Source organism: Schistocerca piceifrons, chromosome 3, assembly GCF_021461385.2.
Source record: "Schistocerca piceifrons isolate TAMUIC-IGC-003096 chromosome 3, iqSchPice1.1, whole genome shotgun sequence".
NCBI classification, from domain to species: domain Eukaryota; kingdom Metazoa; phylum Arthropoda; class Insecta; order Orthoptera; family Acrididae; genus Schistocerca; species Schistocerca piceifrons.
This window is the reverse complement of record NC_060140.1, coordinates 412,242,122-412,264,502: the sequence shown is the minus strand read 5'-3', so window position 1 is coordinate 412,264,502 and position 22,381 is coordinate 412,242,122. Positions and strand designations below refer to the sequence as shown.

The 22,381-nt window shown below is 40.1% G+C and overlaps 1 long non-coding RNA gene across 1 annotated transcript in view; it reads right to left on the bottom strand.

Annotated features, from left to right (window-relative positions):
• Nucleotides 1–3,311: 3,311 nt before the first annotated feature.
• The window catches only part of LOC124790079, a 29,131-nt gene continuing 10,061 nt past the window's right edge, over nucleotides 3,312–22,381 (bottom strand). Inside the window, exon 3 of the long non-coding RNA XR_007016216.1 lies at nucleotides 3,312–3,401. This is a non-coding gene — a long non-coding RNA (uncharacterized LOC124790079). The remainder of the gene's footprint in view (nucleotides 3,402–22,381) is intronic.

Sequence of the window (22,381 nt, the reverse complement as noted above, 5' to 3'; positions counted from 1 at the left end):
TCATCTAAGCTGTCCTGACTAAATTTAAATTCATTTGCCTACTTTCCATCAGTTGAATATGAAGGAGCAGAGTATTCTGAAAATTGGCACAAAGTACTTAATCACTGTTCAAAGTTTGATTTTTTTATTTATTTATTATTTTTCTTTTCCATTTTCACAAATTGCTATATGGGAACAACAATAGAGACACATCTGCACCACAGATCTGTACACAGACCACTGACATGTTCCATGATTAATCATAAAGGATGACCAGTTATTATGCTAGTGCTGAAATTTGGAGGTTCTGTGAACTTTTCAAACTACCCTTTAAAATTAATCATTGGATGTTTTTTTTTATCAGTCACCAGATTAAGAAACATTGGTCACATAGTCATTCAAAGGTAGCCTAAACTCAACAGCATGGAAATAGCCTGAATATATGGTAACAGTAGGTGGTGATTTTACCCTGTCCAGTATTGACTGAGAAAATTATACATACATTACCAGTGGCAAGGACAGTTCTAGTTACAAACAGAACCAGTCTTTTTGATAGTGCCACCAGTGAGAGAGGGATTAAGGTTTGTGTTTGGTCGAATTGTTAATGTGTCACTCTCAACTTATTTGAGGGATGAACTGAGAAAATTTAGTTCAGATTTGGCAAGTGCAGAACAGCTGCAGTTAAAGCTGAAAGGCATTAGAAGCTACAACCTTGAGAAGTATGTTCCAAGTAGAGTAATAAAAGATGACAAACACCCACACGGATTTAATGATACTATTCATATATTGTTGCAAAAATAGAGGCTACTAGACTGTTACTGCAAAAGAGACTAGGAGGAGAGCTTTCTCGGATATGGGACAAATCAAGTTAAAAATTAACAGGCATAATCAATTACTGCTGGCTACTTCTGTAAACTCTTATCTACTCTCATTGATAATTGTGGCAATTGCCTTATATGTTAAGCAAAAATGAAAAACAGCTACTTTCAGGAGGAGAAGGCACCACTGTTCCTCCTATACATTTAGCTGCTGTTTTCATGTAATACTTTGAACAAACAATGGAAAATCCAGGAACAAAGCATTTTAGCTTTATAAGACCATTATTAGCTGTCTACAGACCAGAAAACTTGGGATATAACTGATACAAATATTACATTCCAGTCTCCAAGCATTCAGATATATTGTGTGGGTGACAAATGAGGTATTACTCTGCTTTGTATTTAAATATGTGGAGATTTTCTGGTGTCTGTTGGTAATCTGTTATAGAATTTTGCCCTAAAATATAAAAATCCATTCTGAACTCTACAGAGGGAAATTGTTTCTATTTCTAGTACTGTGGTTGTGAATTGCTGAGTTCATCCTAAATTCGTTCTTGGTATTAATCACAAATACCATTATGGAATATATGTATTGGCATCTAAGGGCAAGAATCCTTAGGTTCTTGAAGAGGCTGGCACCTCAGATGGAGATAGCAGATGTGCAGGATATGAATGCAGAAGGGGTAATGGCAGGTGTAGAGGCTTGTGACACATGGGCACTGGAGCCAGTGAGGCATGGCAGACAATGGAAGAATGGAGTAGAATGTGCTGAGTGGGTGACTCAGGCAGGTTTTCCAGCTTGGTCTTCCACAGAAATATGACCTCTCTGGCAAGGAGTTCGGAGGTGGAGTGGCATAGGCATGCACTAGGATGTAGTGTAGGTTGGGTGATCAACAGAATACCACTTTAGGAGTGGTGGGAAGTATCATGTGTATGTTCCTCATTTCTGAGCATGATGACAAAAAATCAAAGCTCTAACAAAGGATGTAGTTCAGCTGCTCCAGTCCAGGGTGACACTGAGTGATGAGGGGGGTGCTCCTTTGTAGCTGCTTCTTGTGTGTGGTGGGAGGATGAAGGATGCACGAAGATATGGCACAAGAAATCTGTTTGCAGGCCAGGTTTTTGGGGGTAATGTCTGCCTGTGAAGGCCTCTGTGAGACCTTCAACATACTGGGCAAGGGAATTTTTTGTCACTGCGGATATGCTGTCCATGAGTGGCCAGACTGTGTGGGAGCAAGTTTTTGGTGTGGTAGGGTTGACAGCTGTCGAAATATAGTTACTGTTGGTGGTTAGTGGGCTTATTATGGACAGAGGTGTGGATGGAGCAATTACAGAGATGGCAGTAGATGTCCAGGAGGGTGGCACCTTGGTTTGAGAAGTGAATTGAGGAAAATATGTTGATGATTGGGTGTTTGGCCCTATGTCCAGATCATGAAGATATCATCAATGAACCAGAACCAGACAAGGGGTTTGGGGTTTTGGGTGACTAGGAAGGTTTCCTCTAGATGGCCCATAAACAGGTTGGACTAGGAAGGTGTCATGGCTGTGCCACAGATTTGTTTATGTACCTTTCTCTAATCTTCCCCTACCTGTAAGTCAGTTTTATTTGTTTGGAATTATGTAATACGAGTTTTTACAAAATTAAGATTTAAGCTGTGGGCTGTGAACCAGTTGTAAGCCTGTTCCATTATTCTCCTGGCCCTGCTGGCACTGATGTGTTCGGACCTTTTATCAATATCCTTGCAACATCAGCAAACATTACAGTTTTTGAAGTGTCCACCAGTGTCCCCAAAAAATCATTTATACAGATCAATAATAGGAACAGACCTAGTGCTGGACCTTGTGTTAACCATGCTTAATGTTTTCCATTTCTGAATTGCGTCTTATTACTGTTGTATCATTGCTAGTGTGATCTTCTGTTTTCTGATGTTATAATAAGACTCCATCCATGTTTGAGGAATGCCATACCATTTTAGTTTTCCTAGTAGACTGTTACGTTCTACACAGTCAAGGACCTCAGCAAGATCACAGAAAATGCCAACAGCAAAATTTTTGTTGTTCAGTTCTACTAGAATTGATTTTTTGAGATTATATGTTGCATTTTCAATAAAGAAGCCTTATGGGGGGCAAACCAAGCTGTTGTTCAAAACTTATTCTAAAAAGAAGAAAAAGGGGTTCACTATTCTGTTTCTCAATAATTTTTGAGAAAACAGGAAAGAGTGAGCTCAGACTATAATTAGAGGTCAGTTGCTTATCTCTGCTTGTGATATTGTTGTTACTGCTGCATACTTCAGTCTTCAGAGAATACTACTTGACTCACCTACTGATTATGAATATAAATTAAGTGGGAACTGCCAAGTCAGTCAGTAAGATCTAATGGTTGCTATATAAATGTAACTCAAGTAAGAATAACATTATATAAATATTTTATCGAATATACATTCACTGCATTTTTGTTACCTATTAGCATACAGAAATAATTTTAAAAGTGAGTATCTCACTTACTTTCATGCTCCAGGTTTTCAGCATGATGTTCACAAGCTGCATATGCCAGCAAGATAAGAAGCATAGTGCATTTAACCAAATGCATCATTGGGCATTTTTCTGAAAGAAACACACAGTTCAATCACATTTATTTCAAGCAACATTTATGCATCTTTCTGTTAGATATGGTATTTCATTTCAGCAAATCTAATCTGGCAATATTAATAGTATTTCAGAAGACCAAATCACTTACCCAAGATTAAATTACAATTGCTTTTATTTATTAGCTTTTCCTTTTGTCTCTTCCCAAACAGAAAATATTTGAAACCCTATCATAATAGTTGAAATATTCCTACAATGATTTTAAAAAGTTATTCACATATTGCATTTTCATAGTGCACTAATTTTCTACATTTATTTGACAAAGTAATCATCTACACTATGCATGGAAATGGTGATTTCAATATCTCATCCCTGGAGAATGGTTTCATGTGAGAGAATTTCTTTACTTAAAAAAGGGGGAAAGCAGACTGGAGTCTAATGTCACATCAAGTTTAAAGTTGTACCACACTCAGCATTAGCTCAGTTAAAAAGGATTTCTTTAGCCATGGCCTTGGTGAAACCGTCATGGCAGTCCTATGAAGTGGTCTGAGAAAACCACAAAAATGAAAATCAGGTTGTCAGGTCATGTTTTTGACTTCTTATCCTCCATATTTCATAAGAGCCCTAACCAGAAAGTAACTTGGATTTTCATGTGGCATGAGAAGAACTAGGGGAAATGGAACAGTCACTGCACTGATTCATATAGTACATTATTGTGATTAGAGCAGCAGTGGGAGAAAGCACCATTTCTCTTTATTCACTTACAGTAGTTGTTCAGTGTGAGAACTGTAATTAAAAATATTGCTAAATGTAAAATCCATTCTCTGATATGATGAAAATCTGAAAGCTGTAAGCATCTCATTGCAAAATTTGTGCTGTATGTGGACTGAGTGTGATGAGAGCAGATTTTATCAGGAAAGAGGCATACTTAGAACCAATGATTAAACTTGAGGCCCACCCTCATTCCTTGAATGAGATGTATCTTGTCCTTAAATACACACGTCAGAGAAAAGAAGTTCGTGACAGAGAGTAGGTGATAAGTGGTGAGCACCCCACTGTTGGGAGGTGTTTTAAATTGTAGGTACTGATACTAGAGCTAATGATCTAGTGACTGTATGGAAGTGGGTAGCAGTCAGACGGCCCTACCTGCTGAGATGGAGATAGGAGTTCTGTGGAGTGGGTGGTGTGGAAGAAAGAGCTCCACGAAATCTAAGAATGTGAAATGTCAAACACAATAAATGTATTGTAATGGTTAATTATTGAGTTCAATATCAAATCTGTTATGTATGTAGTACAGAGAGGCAGCTGTCCCCATGTGTCATTTACTGAGTTGTGATTTTGAAGATGATATAATAAGGTGAATTGAATATCACCTCTTATTTATATGGTGGAGTGAATGAGAATTAGAAGTTAATTTTCAGCAGCTTTATCTACAGCCTGTAAGGAGGCGAAGTCTGAGCCAAGGTGGAGGAAGAAGGCACACAGATTCAGGGCACATATAAAAGGAGTGTTCAGGTGGCAACTTATTTACATATTTGGTGCTTGAAGTGAAGTATAACAAACCATCAAGCAGCCCAAGTCAACCTGAAACACTTCAAGTTAGTACATTCTTTTGCAGTAAATTGTGCTTCAGACTGATAAGCAGATAGTAATGTAAACAAAGGTCAAAAACTCAACCTGGTGGAAGCCTTGGAAATCAACAAACATTTGGCCCACAGTCCTCATTTAATGTTAAATGAATGAACATGGCTCAATACTTCCGCTCTTCTAATCTTCACTCAATCCTCCCACTGTTTCTCCATTATCCTGTATTTACTTATTTTATTGTGATTGCTTATGTACTCCATATATTCTGTTTAGTAGCAGTTGTCAGTTCTCTCTTTTATTTCATTTTTGTATCACTTTTTCTATGTAATACCTCTTCAAGGAAGTATGCTAGACCCATACTGTACTTTGTTTAACCAAGCAATGGAAGCTCCAGGTAGATGTGGGATGCAAACAGCAATCTGGAGGGGTGGGAAAGGGGAAGGGATGGTGTACGGTAGAGGAGGGACACAAATGCTGTCTCATGGATTGTGCAGAGACTAGAATGTCAACAACAGGTGCAGTATCGGGAGCTTGTGGTGTGGGGGAGGGGAGGAGGGGACGGGGGGTGGGGGGAGGGGGAGGGGGGGAGGGAGGGAGAGAGAGAGAGAGAGAGAGAGAGAGAGAGAGAGAGAGAGAGAGAGAGAGAGAGAGAGAGGGAGAGAGAGAGAGAGAGAGAGAGAGAGACGAGTGGGAATAGACAGGTGGGTGTGTTGGCAGAGGGCTGCAAATAAACAGGATGGGAGATGAGAATGGGGATAGAGGAGGTGGGAACTATTGGGTGGAGGGTGTGAGGACAGTATGTTACTGAAGGTTGTGGCTGGGATAGTTATGGGAGCAAAGAATTTGTTGTAAGGATAATGCCCATCTGCACAGTTCAGAAAAGCATGTGGTGGAGGGAAGAATCCAGATGGCTCACATAGTGAAGCAGCCACTGAAATTAAGTGTGTGATGTTCAGCTCCATGTTGTGCCACAGAGTGGTCTACTTTGCTCTTGTCCACAGTTTGGTGGTGGCCTTTCATTTGGGTGGACAGCTGGTTTTTAGTCATAATAGTATAAAAAGCTGTGCAATGATTTCAGCAGTGCTGGGAAATAACATGGCTGCTTTCACAGGTGGCCCAGCCCCTGATGGGGTAGGATAAACCTGTGACAGGACTGGAATAAAAAGAGCTGGGCGTGTGAATTGGGCAGACTTTGCACCTAGATCTTCTACAAGGGTATGTTCCTTGTGGCAAGGGGTTGGGACTGGGAGTGGCACAAGGATGGACTAGGATGTTGTGGAGGTTGGATGGGTGATGGAACACCACTTTAGTAGGAGTGGGAAGTATTTTGGGTAGGATGTCCCCGATTCCAGGGCACGATGATAGGTAATTGAAGCCCTGGCAAAGGGTGTGGTTAAGTTGTTCCAGTCTGGGCTGATACTCCTTTGTGGCTGGTTCTTGGGGGTGGTGGGAAGATTAATGGCATGAGCGGAAATGGCACAGGAGATCTGTTTGCGGACTAGGTCCTTTAAGGCCTCGGTGAGACGTTCAGCATACTGAGCAAGGTAGTCTTTGTCACTGCAGATACACTGTTTCCAGGTGGCCAGCTGTATGGGAGGGATTTTTTGGTGTGAAAGGAATGACAGCTGTCAAATTGCAGGTACTGTTGGTGGTTGGTGGGTTTAATGAGGACCGAAGTGTGGATGGAGCCATCAGAGAGGAGGAGGTCAACATCTAGGAAGGTGGCACACTGGGTTTAGGAGGACCAGGTGAAGCAAATGGGAAAGATGATGTTGAGACTGTGAAGGAACAAAGATAGGGTGTCTTGGCCATGACTCCAGATCATGAAGATATCATCAGTGAACCTGAACCAGACTAGGGGTTTGGTGTTTTGTGAGGCCAGGAATGTCTCCTCTAGATGGCACATGAGGGTGCCATGCAGGTGCCCATGGCTGTGTCACAGATTTGTTTATATACCTTCCTTTCAAATGAGAAGCAGTTGTGGGCTATGATAAAGTTATAGTGTGTTTAAAATTAGTTGTGACTTTTGATGTTTGGCTCACCGGAGGGTACGTGATGCCATTGCCCAGGTAACACCAATGGCAAGCCGGGTTTCTGTACCCTGCTGCCAGCAGTTTGGTGGGTAAAGTGCACCTGTTGCCATGCTGGGGATAAACAGTATGGTGTGGTGTCATGCTTAAGTTGCTTCTGCATTTTTAGCTCTATCTGTGAAGTGGTTTTTTTTTTGTCCTTGTGTTCTGCAGTGCTCAGGTGTTGTGAAAGAATGTTTTTGTGTTAGCGTTGCATTGATAATAACAGTGCAGCATGTCTGAACATGAGATTCACAGTAAAAGAGGTTGTCCATGAACACATTCACTGCCTGCAAAGATAATGAGCAGTAGAAAAAGAATTTCAGTTTGAGGCAGAGTTCACGAATTTGTGTGCTCTGTGCGAAGTTATTTTGAGCTCTAGTACAATAATAGCAGTCCGATTTTAGATGTTGCAAGAGTGGTGGAAGAACAGCTGCTGCACTTAATATTCATCAGTCAATGGTGTTGAGAATAGGCAAGGACAAGGAAATAAAGGAATAATTGAAGAAGTGACACCAGGTTATTCTTTATTAGAAACTCCTGGCAAAGAAAGATGTTACAAGAGACAGATAATGAAGATGGATGCAATTCGGAAGCATGTGTAAGCTTATTATCAGTGCAAGGAATATCCTATCTTAAGCAAATTTCTTTCCAGCCTCAAAGAAGCAGAGCTGTTCAATGGGAGTATGTCGTCACTTCAAAACTGTTTACACGATCTCAGTTTCCAGCATGAAAACTTTTTGTCTTGGGCATTTATAATTGAGAGAAGTGATATTGTGGCTTGGAGAGGCAGATATCTGTATGCAGTGAGGAATGTTTCATTTGAAGACATTGTGTGGTTGGACGAGATGTGGGTTAATATGTGTCAGACATTGACAAAGTGGTGAATGGATCGCACAGCACAAGGAACAACAAAAGCACTGATAGGCAAGGGTGGCAGGATAATCGTCCTCCACACTGACGCTGCTCATACTTTCATTCCAAACTGTTCGTTGCTGTTCCATTCCAGCAAGCAAGGTGACTATCATGAGGAAAAGAATGCCAAAGTTTTCATGGAGTAGTTTTCTGATGTTCTGCTGCAGAATATTCCTACAAATATGACAATAGTAAAGGGCAATGTGCCATATCACTCCATTGTGGTACATAAAGCTCCAACAATGCAGTGGAGGAAAGCAGATATTTTGCTCTGGGTGCAAAGAAATGTTCCATCAGATGAAGTTGAACTTGGCATGAATAAGGCAGAGTTAATGGAACTTGTAGCACTTTACAAGCCAAAAACTCCATGCTATCAGGTCGACGAAATAGCTACCGATAAACGGCATAATGTAATCAGGTTTCCTCCATATCACGTACATTTAAATCCTATTGAGAACATATGGATGCAGGTGAAAGGTAGGGTGGCAAAAAACAGCAAGATGTTTACACTCAGTGAGGTTGAAACACTGACAAAAGAAGCCATTGCAAGTGTTATGCCTCAAGATTGGTTTTGAGTTGTCAGCCGTACAAAGAAGGTAGTTGAGGAGAATGAATTTGTGAAGGATTGCTGGAAGAAAAGATTGAAGAGATGGTACTTTCTGCCAGCACTAGTACCAGTTCCGAGAAAGAGGACAGTGATGGTTCTTCCCTTGGGGTCACTCCACTTACACCACACCTGTGATTATGTATTAAAGATCATTGATTTAGATATGTCATTTACCAGCTCTGCTGCAATCATTATTGTCATTTCTTTATCACCAGCGTTCACGACATAAGGTTGGCATGGCTTTATTGCTGGTTGCTGATGTGCTGGCACACGCTGGCAACTACACTTTCCCCTACTCACCCTGTGCGATGCTGTCAAAAGTCACAACTAATTTTAAACACACTATAGCAAGGTGTATGAGCAATGAGGTAGTGCTAGTGGCAGTGGTTTTGGAGTATGAAGGATGGTGCGAAAGGTAGTGTTCAATAGTGGTAAGACAATGGGCATGTGGGATGCTGGGGTGTAGGGAGGTGGCATCAACAGTGATGAGTAGGGATCTAGGAGGTAAAGGGGTGGGGATAGTGGAGAGTTGGTGAAGGAAATGGTTGGTATCTTTGATGTGGGAGGCTAGATTATGGGCAGTTGGCTGGAGGTGTTGGTCAATGAGGGCCGAAATTCTATCAGTGGAGGCACAGTAACTAGCCACAAAGGGGTATCTAGGATTGTTGGGTTTGTGGATTTCGGGAAGCATGTAGAAGATAGTTGTCTGGGGTGTCAAAGGTGTGACAAAGGAAATGGATTCAGGGAAGAAGATCTGGGAAAGGCCTAAGGTTTTAACCAGGGCTGGAGATTGTGCTGGACTTCTGGGACAGGATCACTCAACCTCAATAATATCCTAGTCCATCCTTAAGCCACTCACAGTCCCAGCCTCCTTGCCACTAGGATCATATTGTTGTGGAAGACCTAGGTGCAAAACCTGCCCAATCCATACATCTAACCCTTCCTATTCCAATCCTGTTACAAGTTTATCCTACCCCATCAGGGACCACGCCATCTGTGAAAGCAGTTATGTCACTTACCAGCTCTGCTGCAATAATTGCATAGCTTTTTATATTGGTATGATTCCAACTAGCTGTCCACAGAGATGAACGGCCACCACAAAATTGTGGCCAAGAGCATAGTAGATCACCCTATGGCACAATATGCAGCTGAAAACAACACACTTGATTTCAATGGCTGGTTCACTACCCAAGCCATGTGGATCCATCACTCCACCACCACCTTTTCTGAACTGCACAGATGGGAGTTATCCTTACAACACATTCTCCGCTCCCATAATTATCCTGGGCTCAGCCTATGGTAACATACTGTCTCCTCACCCTCCACCCAACAGTTTAAACCTCCTCTGTCCCCATTCTCATCTCCCATTCTGTTTATTTGCAGCCCTCTGCCAACACACCTGCCTGCCTTTTTTCACTCCTCTCCTTTTTGCTCCTTTTTACCCCAACTCCCTGCCCCACAAACTCCTGACACTGCACCTGTTGACATTATAGTCTCTGCACAATCCACCAGACAGCATTTGCCTCTCTCTCCACATGTACACTGTCCCTTCCCCTCTCCCACCCCCATCTCCAGATTGCTGTTTGCATCACACGTGATGTTGCATCCCGGCCCGAGATACCGGAGCTAGCAGCCGCATGTGTATGAGGTGTGCTTGCTTGTGTGTGCATGTGTGTAGATGGTATGTGTGTCTCTCTTTTACTGATGAAGGTTGTAGCTGAAAGCTATATGTAAGTGTCTTTTAATTGTATCTGTCTATGACCTGATGAGTCTTCTTTATGGTAAGTAGCATTCTGTCTCTTCCCACCATGTACTAAGTTTATTCTACTGAGAGTGTTGATTTAGATTGTTGTGTAGACCCTGTTTTGGGAGTTTAATGTTAATATTTTCTCCTGGTTTTCTCCCTTTTATATATACACTGTTCAACTTTTACCTTTTAATTACATTAACTGCATGATAAACATGAGCTTTGCTCTGTGTTCATGAGTGACATCTTTTCCAGTATTGTTTTCAAATATTGTAACTTGTTTGATGATGACAGTCAGTTAAAGCCTGATGATGGCCTTGGAAGCTGAAAACTGGTTAACTAAATATGTTAATCATTTAGAACATACACAATGTTGTACTTTTCCTTTGTAATCCTCAGACATAATTTTCAACTCTTAAAATGGAAAAGAACAACTTCCACAACATGACTGAACTCATTGATAAATAGAAATAAAACATGAACTAATGGAAAATACGAGATGATGCAGAAATTCTAAAGAAAGTTCCTCAAGGATCCATTCTTGGGCCAATTCTCTTCCTCCTGTGCAAAAATGACCTTGGCCTGAACACTGAGTCACAAATAACTAATTTTTTCAGATGACATAAGCATCCTTATCACAGAAACCACTTTAAATGGATGGTATGAGGGGAATAAGCTATCAATAAGCATAAAAAACAACAGCACTATATTTCTGTATAAAAGGTGATGCATGCAGCATCAGTTTGACAATAAACTGGAACAAATTACATCCTCAATGGAAACAAAGTTGCTAGCCATTTGGGTTCAAAATTACTTAAAATGGCAGACAACTACAAACAAATGAAATGGAACACCAAATAAAATATGTTATAGATACTTTTGCTTTCTGTGAGAACATGTTTTCACACCATCCAAATTGCCTTTTTTGCTCCATTAAAACAGCGTCCATTTGTATCATATTATATTCTGGGGATTCACACTGTCTGAATTGCCTACTTTGCACAATTGTAACAGCATCCTGCTGTACGAAATTATATTGTGGGACAATATGCTACTTCGTCAGCCATTTTCTTAACTCAAAAAAGACCTGTAAGAGATATACAACATGTTCAACAAACAGGTTCTTGTAAGCTTCTCTTTCAAATGTCATAAGTCCTCCCACTTCACTGTATGTATATACCTGGGACAGGATCACTCAACCTCAATAATATCCTAGTCCATCCTTAAGCCACTCCCAGTCCCAGCCTCCTTGTCACTAGGAGGGCATGAATAAGGCAGAGTTAATGGAACTTGTAGCACTTTACAAGCCAAAAACTCCATGCTATCAGGTTGACGAACTGCCCATCTATTAATAGGTGTTGGTGACCGAATGATTCATCTTTACTCTATGAACCACAATTTTTACTGGTTAATCTACACTTGGTTCTCTCCACTGCTTTATGTTAAGTCACCAAGATGATATTTTAATTCATTCAACTATAGTTTCTTTGTGAAAATTGTATATTGTATTAACTAAATGAACTACCTCTTTTGGCCTAGTTACACAAACTTAATTATTACTGTATGGCTTCAGTTCTGGGTTATAAGCCATTTCCAAGTACTAGAAATTGGGCTTATAATCTGAAACATAGGACAAAGAGTAACAATGAAGTTTGGGTAAAAAGGCTAGAAAAGTGTTTCATGTAGCGAATACTATAAGATATCCTTCTCCACCTTTTTCCTCTTTTACCTTCAATCTCCCCTTCTATTATCAGCTGTGGAAGTATATACATTGGGAAGCCAAAACACTATTACCACTGCCCACCACCACATTGTATGTGCCCTGGTGGCATTGCGGACACATGACAAAGTAACAAAAGTGTGTAAGTGGAGCAGACATGAATGGAGGATCACCTTAGCAAGGATATGGACTGCAACTGGGGAAATCTATTGAGATAAGTAACTTTGAAAAAGGGAAGATTATTATTCCACAGAGGCTGTGAATGAATATCTCTAAAGCAGTGAAGCTGGTCAATTGTTCGCATACTACTGTCTTGAGCATCTATGGAAAGAGATAGCAGGACAGTGTAACTACCACTAGGCGATAAATTGTTGGACGTCCATGACTCTTTGCAGACCATGGGATTTGAAGGCTTGTCTGCTCTGGAAATTTGGATAAATGGTGATCTGTGGCATCTCTGCTGAAAGAGCACAATGCTGGTACAGGCACAAGTGTTTTGGAGCACATCATTCATCATATATTATTGAACATGGAGCTCTGAAGCAGAAATGTGTCGACTCTTTGGGTGAATCACATTGTGGCTACACTAGGTCGATAGTCGTCTCCACAAATGCTGTCATCAAGGTGAACGGCAACTCGAAATGTGCAGCGCACCACGGGCACAGCCTGGTGGGAGCAGTATTATGTTATTGGAGACATTCTCCTGCAAGGGACCTGTGGTAGTAATCGAAGATATGCTGACAGCTGTGAACCACTTACATCCCTTCAAGCTTGGTGTCTTTCCTGATGGTGATGTCTTCTTTTAGCAGTATAATTGTCCGTGTCTTGGAGCCAGAACCATGCTACAGTGGTTTGTGGAGTATTATAGTGAACTCATGTTGATGTCGTGGTGGCCAACTTTGTCTGATGCAAATCATATTGACTCCATCTGGCTTGCTATCGAGCACCATCACCACATAAGCAAATCAGTGGACCGTTATTTACACAAATTATGTGTCTTATGCATAGACATCTAATGCCACATACCTCCACAAACCTACTAACAAACTGTCAGATCCCTGATACACAGAATCAGTGATGTGTTTTGTTCCAAAGATGGACAGACAGGCTTTTAAGCAAGTGGTCATAATATTTAGGTTCATCAGTGTATTTGATGTTCCAGATGTTACTTCCTCCGTATAGAGTTTTTCTTCTTTTAAACATTGTTAACATTTCTTGCTTTTTGTGTATTCTTTGCACTAATTCAGTGTTAGTTATTCATGTTGTCTGTGGCAGTAAATCCACATTTCAGAGGCCATGATCTACCTTTCTGTTATCATATTTAGTGTCCATCCTTCAGAGCTGTGTAGAAGTGCAGACAAAATATAGCATCTTGTAAATCAAACTCTAAGGTATAGGTCTATGTCCATACTTGTGAGAATTTCCTTAAATTTTATTATAACATTATGGCCATTCTCTATGTGACATTTTTTCACCATGTCTGATCTCCAATCCTCACAGCGCCATGTTCCGAGGTACTTAAACTTGTCTACTCTTTGAATTAAGGAGCTATTGAATCACTGATTTGCATTTGTAAAGAAGTCAGGCTATAGAGTGATAATCATATAATGAGTCTTTTTGTTGTTGATATTCAGACCTAGATTACTGCTTAACCTCCTCCTATGTTGATAAGTAGTTGATGATCATCTGAATTATCAGCAATCAGCACTTATCATCAGCATATGCCTCTTTCTGTATCATGAGGTGCTTCCTGTAAAATACTCTCTGAGTACAAATTGAATAACAGGGCTGACAGAATGAATCCTTGATGTCCTTTTCTGCAGATATTAACCAAGTCAGTAACCCCATCATCAAACATAACCTGTGTTGTCTGATTCCAATGTGTGGAGGGTGTTCAGTAAATAATGATCATAATCATTTTCTGATGACATACCTTTCATTATTCTCACAAGTTTGATGGCCCTTTTTGAAATAGCCTCCTGAGGATGTGATGCGCTTGTCCCAGTGTTTCTACAAGTCTGTAAAGGCATGCTGGGAACCATTTTCTGAAAGGACCTGCAGAATCACAGCCTTCAGTACTGCTTCAGATGATGGAAAATGCCTCTCGTATAGGTGTTTCTTCAGGTTATGGAATATAAGAAACACACACGAGGCTAAATCCAGACTATTGGAAGGATGCAGGATGCTCTTTGCATCAGTTTCTGCAACATATTAAGTTACAACATTTGAAATATGTAACTGCACATTATCACAGTGCAGCATGAGCCTGTTTCATGGATATGTGGTATTTTGCACTTCATATGGACTTGCAAAGTTTTTAGGACATCCCTGTTGTATTTTCCAGTTATTTATGTGGGTGCAGGAACAACATACTGATAAACCATTCCATGAATATAAAAAAATGAGATGACCTTACCTTTCTCAGCAGAAGTAACCACTTTTGCTTTTTGAGGGTTGGTGATGTGTTAACCCATGTCCCCCTCTAGCACCACCTGTACCTGGCATGACTGTGGCCACCTATGTGTGCGGTTGCCGCCAGCCACACTCTCTCATTCTTTATTCACTCATCATACTGTGTTCAGACTGCTTCTCTACATACTGTACTATTGACTGTTATAATGGACTGTTCTTGTGGTTTTCTCTGTGGCCTGTGTATATGGCGTCAAATAAATCAGTTGATGAACTTTCCAGACTATTTTTATGTTGTTAGTCACAACAGGCAATGAAAGAGACTTACACACTGAGCTTTGCTGTTTGTTCTCAGGATCTAAATTATGTAGTGAAGTTTTATCAGCAGTGATTACCTTTGAAAGGAACCTCAACTTCAACTTCATGCAGACCTACATGCAAATTTCCTTTTGTTTGGGAATCAGAAGTCAGACACTACCACACACAAATACATATCATGTAAATTCTCTGTCCTCAACTTGTGGGTGCCACCCAATGAAATTTTCAGTATTTCAGAATGTGTTTATATGGTTATTTGTAACTGGGGTTCTGGGTCCACCTTCCTTTGAAATTGATTGTCCCCCTCTTTAAATATTTAAATAATATTCAAGCTGTGCTGCAGAGAGAACAGACTCTTCATAGACCTCCTATAAAACTGCATAGGCCTCAACTCATATTTTGTTGAGATGACAGCAGAATTTCATAACAGCATGTTGTTCATCGTGCATTGCCTCTATTGACGTGGTAGACAATATCGAACATGCCTCAGCATGCCTACCTCTCACAGGTGGAAACCAGGAATGCTGACAATGAAATTAGTATGGCATGTTTGTTACACATGAAGCTGATAAAACATCAATAAGACAAACTTCTAGTGTGATAAATTGTGACCGTAAAAAATGATTATAATCATATTAATTATTGAATAGCCCTTCTGAATTCTCTGTACAGCAGATTTCTTACTCATTTGTATGCATTCTTTTAAGGATATCCATAAGGTGCTCTATCAAAGGCTTCTCCATAATTTATAAAACAAGTCCTGGTCATAGCAGTTTGAACCAGAAACTGTAGTGGTGCTATTCCTTTTCTTGCACTTAAACCTTTCCTAAACTCAAACTGTGCCTCACCAATGATTTACTCACATTCATATAACTTTTGGTGGATGACTTGCAGAAATATTTCAAAGGAATGGCTCATAAGGCTAATGAGTCTATGACCTTCATATATTTGTGCATTCCTCTTTTTTGATAAGGGATTTAACATTGATAATAACCACTGAGCATAGTAATAACCTGTATCATAAATTTTGTTAAAAAGTTTGTGTAAAACTCTGATACTTTGTTCAGCAAGAAGTTTAATGGTCTCTTCTGGAATTTCATCAGGTTCTACTGCTTTACTGTTTCTGAGTTTCATGTGGCTGAAAACCCAATGAAGCAATAGGACCTGATGACATTCTGGTGGAAAAATAAATGTTAGAACTTGTGAAATACAGGAGACTTGAAAAAAGACAGTGCAAAATTGGCTTTTTCAAGAATGCAACCTCTTTTATAGACAAAGCTCTGTGTGTGTGTGTGTGTGTGTGTGTGTGTGTGTGAGAGAGAGAGAGAGAGAGAGAGAGAGATCTAGCTGTACCTCTCAATCTGGAAAGATTTTGGATCAATAAATCAAATAAACAAGTGTATCAGCCGTTGTCTGAAGTTAAAGACTATATAATGTGGTCCTACTGCTTCCTATCAGCTTCTTTCATTATGTGGCAGTAACACTAACACAATGTTCTTATTTTACATGATAGTCTTCAACAACATAGTGTCACATTTTAGATGTGCACATTGTGGTCACAGGTTAGCAGTCAAAAGACCATAGGTTTTGAATTGTATATCAAGAATTTATGCTATTTCAATCATTCCATCCACTGTGCATCTGTTATGTATTTGTCAGAATGTCAGCTCCATTTACTGCAGACTTAATGTTATGTGTGTGTTTGGTACCTTTACTTTTGGCTCAATAGCTCACAAATGATCTGATGATTACTAATGGATAAATAATTCCATTCTGTTTGGTCTAATTGGTAACGTTAATTTTCCCTATTATGCAGAGTCCTGTAAGAACTATTCTTCCTTTCTTCATATCTATGAGTGTCCAGCCTGGTATTTTTTATTTTGCCTAATTTGCTGGACATAATGATCTCAATATCATGATAATACTAGTTTCTGTTATAGCCGTGAATTTGTCTCCTTTTAGCCACAAAACCAACAATTTGATCATTAAATTATCTTTACTCACTATATGGCATTTAATTGTTTAAAATATCTGTACTGGTACATATTTTGATATTTATGAAACTTTGTGTCCTGTATTTGGTACTTTATTATTTAAAAGTTCTGAAATAAACATGGTTGTTGTTTAAGGAAATACACTATTCACTCATTTTCATTTCTTACTGTAACATTTCAATTACCAAGTGGTATTTCCTTTTTTCATCCCTAGAATCACAATGCCCTTTTTGTTCCAAAGTTTTTCTGCGGCTGTTCTATAGTGACATTGTCTGCCTGTGTTCTAGGAATTTTACTATCTTTACTGTACCTTCTTTACCACGCATTAATATTTTTTCCTTTGATTGCACATTATCATCACTGCAGTTAGAAGTGTAGAATAGAATAGAATTTTTAATGTCACATGACATGTTGTATACAGTCATTTGATTGAAACATTGGGGACTCATCAATGGCAAATTTAGTTTAGTTTATTTAATTGGGATTGTCTTAACTGTGACTATCTCATTCATTCTTTAAGAAAAGAGCAAAGATTCTTCTTATGTCACAATGTTTGATTAAAAATGCTATATTCAGTTTAGCTTAATCTTTGGTTTTATTTTGGTTCTACAAGAGTTCTGGCTGCGTTCAGAATATGTGACAGAACTGCCCAGCTTTTAATTCCTGACAGTGGGGTCTAGAGAAAACTCACTTGGGCTAACCCCAGCGCATATGTATCGCATTTGCTTCCCTTGCTATCTGTATTCACTTATCTCATAAACTACATTTACGTTATTCCTGACTTTGATCTACTTGTTAAAATTTCGGCATGTGTTTCACTAAGCTACTTAGGAGGACATATTCTTTCAGTACCTCCTAGTGGCAATAATACACGCCTGGAAATGGAAAAAAGAACACATTGACACCGGTGTGTCAGACCCACCATACTTGCTCCGGACACTGCGAGAGGGCTGTACAAGCAATGATCACACGCACGGCACAGCGGACACACCAGGAACCGCGGTGTTGGCCGTCGAATGGCGCTAGCTGCGCAGCATTTGTGCACCACCGCCGTCAATGTCAGCCAGTTTGCCGTGGCATACGGAGCTCCATCGCAGTCTTTAACACTGGTAGCATGCCGCGACAGCGTGGACGTGAACCGTATGTGCAGTTGACGGACTTTGAGCGAGGGCGTATAGTGGGCATGCGGGAGGCCGGGTGGACGTACCGCCGAATTGCTCAACACGTGGGGCATGAGGTCTCCACAGTACATCGATGTTGTCGCCAGTGGTCGGCGGGAGGTGCACGTGCCCGTCGACCTGGGACCGGACCGCAGCGACGCACGGATGCACGCCAAGACCGTAGGATCCTACGCAGTGCCGTAGGGGACCGCACCGCCACTTCCCAGCAAATTAGGGACACTGTTGCTCCTGGGGTATCGGTGAGGACCATTCGCAACCATCTCCATGAAGCTGGGCTATGGTCCCGCACACCGTTAGGCCGTCTTCCGCTCACGCCCCAACATCGTGCAGCCCGCCTCCAGTGGTGTCGCGACAGGCGTGAATGGAGGGACGAATGGAGACGTGTCGTCTTCAGCGATGAGAGTTGCTTCTGCCTTGGTGCCAATGATGGTCGTATGCGTGTTTGGCGCCGTGCAGGTGAGCGCCACAATCAGGACTGCATACGACCGAGGCACACAGGGCCAACACCCGGCATCATGGTGTGGGGAGCGATCTCCTACACTGGCCGTACACCACTGGTGATCATCGAGGGGACACTGAATAGTGCACGGTACATCCAAACCGTCATCGAACCCATCGTTCTACCATTCCTAGACCGGCAAGGGAACTTGCTGTTCCAACAGGACAATGCACGTCCGCATGTATCCCGTGCCACCCAACGTGCTCTAGAAGGTGTAAGTCAACTACCCTGGCCAGCAAGATCTCCGGATCTGTCCCCCATTGAGCATGTTTGGGACTGGATGAAGCGTCGTCTCACGCGGTCTGCACGTCCAGCACGAACGCTGGTCCAACTGAGGCGCCAGGTGGAGATGGCATGGCAAGCCGTTCCACAGGACTACATCCAGCATCTCTACGATCGTCTCCATGGGAGAATAGCAGCCTGCATTGCTGCGAAAGGTGGATATACACTGTACTAGTGCCGACATTGTGCATGCTCTGTTGACTGTGTCTATGTGCCTGTGGTTCTGTCAGTGTGATCATGTGATGTATCTGACCCCAGGAATGTGTCAATAAAGTTTCCCCTTCCTGGGACAATGAATTCACGGTGTTCTTATTTCAATTTCCAGGAGTGTATATACTTGCCTTAACCTATTGCTCACTGTTTGCAGAATGAAGACTTTCATGACTGGTTGTTTTAGCTGCTGGGGAATCTTCCGGGGTGTATGTTCATGGTACATGAAACATTGAAGTTCCTGGTGTTTCATGCACAGCTGCTCTGGGCATCTCCAAAGGTGATCATGAGTGTTGTTGACTACTGCATCAGACATTGGAGAATGGCTTAAATACAATGAAAAAGGGGAATGCTAGAAATTAACTGCTGATAATCTCAGAGCTGAGCACCCGTAAACCTCAAATACAAACACTAGAAGTTTAGTTTTTGTTTTGGAAGGTTGGAACATGAAGTTTTTTTTCAGGAAGTAACACGTACTGACCAATATTTGCATAAGAATTCCAACCATCATCTGCAAAAAAAGAGGGGTATCATTAAAAGCTTGGCGACAACAGGTCCAAAAGAATTTGCATTACCGAAACAACTGCATGCTGAATTAGAACATCTGAATAAGCTTTCAAGAAAAAATGGCTACTCAGAAAAAGAAGTAAATAGAGTTCTTGACCAAAGGACAAGTATGAAAAACAGTGATGGAAGAATACACTTTCTCTCCTTTTCATTAAAAGAGTAAGTGATCACGTACAGAAGATTTTACTGATACATGACATCAGTCCAGCTTTCAGACCAACAATGAAAATATTTCAAGCCCTCAAATCTGTATAATAATAATAATAATAATAATAATAATAATTTTATTGTCATTCGGCCATTACAGCAATAGACAACGTCATATACATACTAAAATACAATTAATAGTTTGAAAGAAACAACAGGTTTCTTGTTAACATTATAGTATTATATTACAGTTGATAAATTCTCTTATGTCATAGAATGGGTGGAGGACTAGCCAGTCATGAATTGTTTGTTTGAATAATTGTTCAGGTAATTCTTGAACAGATTGAGGAAGATTATTAAATAATTTGTACCCCATGATTTCGTAGCTGTTGAGTGACTTTGACAATCTGTGGTAAGGAATATAGAGGCACCTATTCCTTCTTGTATTGTGGTTGTGTACATTTTCTCTGGGTTTTGTTTCTGGTAATTTCTTCTTCGTATAAATTAGAACATAGTATATGTACAAGTTTATAACAGTCATGATTTTCTGTTCACAGAACAATGGTTTACAGTGTGCCTTATATGCAGAACCAGTAATTATCCTAATAGCTTTTTTTTGCAGTATTAATATGTCATGTACACAGCTAGAGTTCCCCCACAAAATAATTCCATATGTTATTATACTTTGAAGGAATGAAAAATAGGATGTTCTAACATATTTTTCAGGAACACAATCCATAAGTCGCCTTAACAGGTAAATAACTCTTGACAATTTACCACTAATATATTGTACATGTTGACCCCAAGATAATTTATCATCAATGTATACCCCCAAAAATTTGACATAACTTGGATCATCTGACAGAAGCTTGTCTCTAAGACTACAGACCATCTGCTGTGGTTTGTTTTCATTCAACAGGAACCCATTGGCCTTGAACCAATAGGATGCTTGGTCAATTGTCTTTTCTGCACAAATTTTAAGGCTATTGAAATCCTCATTAGTATGAAGAAATGTTGTATCATCTGCATACAACACAGTGGTGGACTTGATAAATGACGGCAGATCATTTATCATTATCAGGAACAAAAAGGGGCCCAGCACAGATCCATGCAGAACACCTATCTTGACTTGCTCTATACTCGACATTTCTCTCCCTACACAAACAACTTGCTTACGATTCTGGAGATATGATTTTATTAATTTAAGGCTGTTGTGTCTAATGCCATAGAATTCCAGTTTTTCTAGGAGTGGCTTATGCTTTACACAGTCAAAAGCTTTGCTTAGATCACAAAATGTGAGTTGAGCATAGCCCTTATCCTCAAACACTTGATGTAAGTATTTGACTACAAAGTCTATAGCATCCACAGTAGACAACTTTTTCCTAAAACCATACTGAGATTCACTAATTATTCCTAATTTTTCAAAATAGACAGATAGCTGTTGGTAAATTACACATTCCAGTATTTTAGAAAAAGCTGGGACTATGGAGATTGGTCTGTAACTGGAAGGTGAGTCCATATCTTCCTTTTTATATATTGGAATTACCCTAGCCACTTTGAGTTCTTCGGGAAAATATCCTTCAGATATGCATTTATTTATACAGAATGTTAAGGGGTACACAATATAGTCTATTACTTTCTTTAGTAAATTACAGGATATGTCATGTATATCTACACTGTCTGTAGATTTCATCCGTTTTACAATGCTTAGGACATGACTAGGTGAGACCTCGGAGAACATAAACGTACCTGTGTCTGTTGGTATTCTGCAAACATTTTTAGAAAGTAACTCTGATGAACTGATATCAGGTTTGATTATAGTATTTCCTACATTTTCAACAGATTTAATAAAGAAATCATTGAATTTTTGGGGACTTATATTAATTTTTTTGCTTCTCACATCTTTAGCAACACCATTTATTAATTTCCAAGCAGCTTTGCACTTATTTGTGGAATTATCAATGGTATTGAAATTATGTGCTTTTTTCGCTTCCACGATGGCTTTTTTATACTCATTCCTGCATCTTGTATAGGCTAATCTGGCATGTTCTGTTTTCTGATTGCTACATATATTGTGCAACACCATAACTTGGTTTTTCATATTTGATAATTGTTTAGTGAACCATGAATTTTGTCTGTTTGTAGCCCTGTTTGTTAAGCCTTTGTCAGTTAATTTGCATTTCTTTATGGGGATGTTGTCATTAAATTGTGTCAGAAATGTTTTAAAAAATCTCTCAAATAATAGTTTCCCTGACAAATCAGCACTAAGACTATAACTTGTGTCACCATGACATTGGTTGAACCAGTCTCTCTCAGCAAGGGACTTACAGAGCTGAACAATTTTGTCATCTGTGACAGGCCTGGTGATTATAACTTTTGGGACAGGCTTAGGAATATTATTATTATCAACACAGAACCTACTTGTATAGTTTAAAGATACAGAGTCATGATCTGAAAATGGAAACGCTGTAACAGCACATGTTTCTTCTGTAGTTTTAAAGTTGACAAAAATATTGTCAAGACATGCTTTATCTCTTGTGGGCCTGTTATTGATTGAGTGCAAATTGCACTGTCTTAGAAGGTTTTTCAACTCAGTCACAGTACGTTTATGCGTTGTTATATCAAAATCTGCATTCACATCTCCACCAATTACTATGTCATAATGCAACCATCTGGTCCCTCTTAGTACATCTAACAGCATGTCCAATTTTTCTAGAAATACATTGATGATACCCTTAGGTGACCT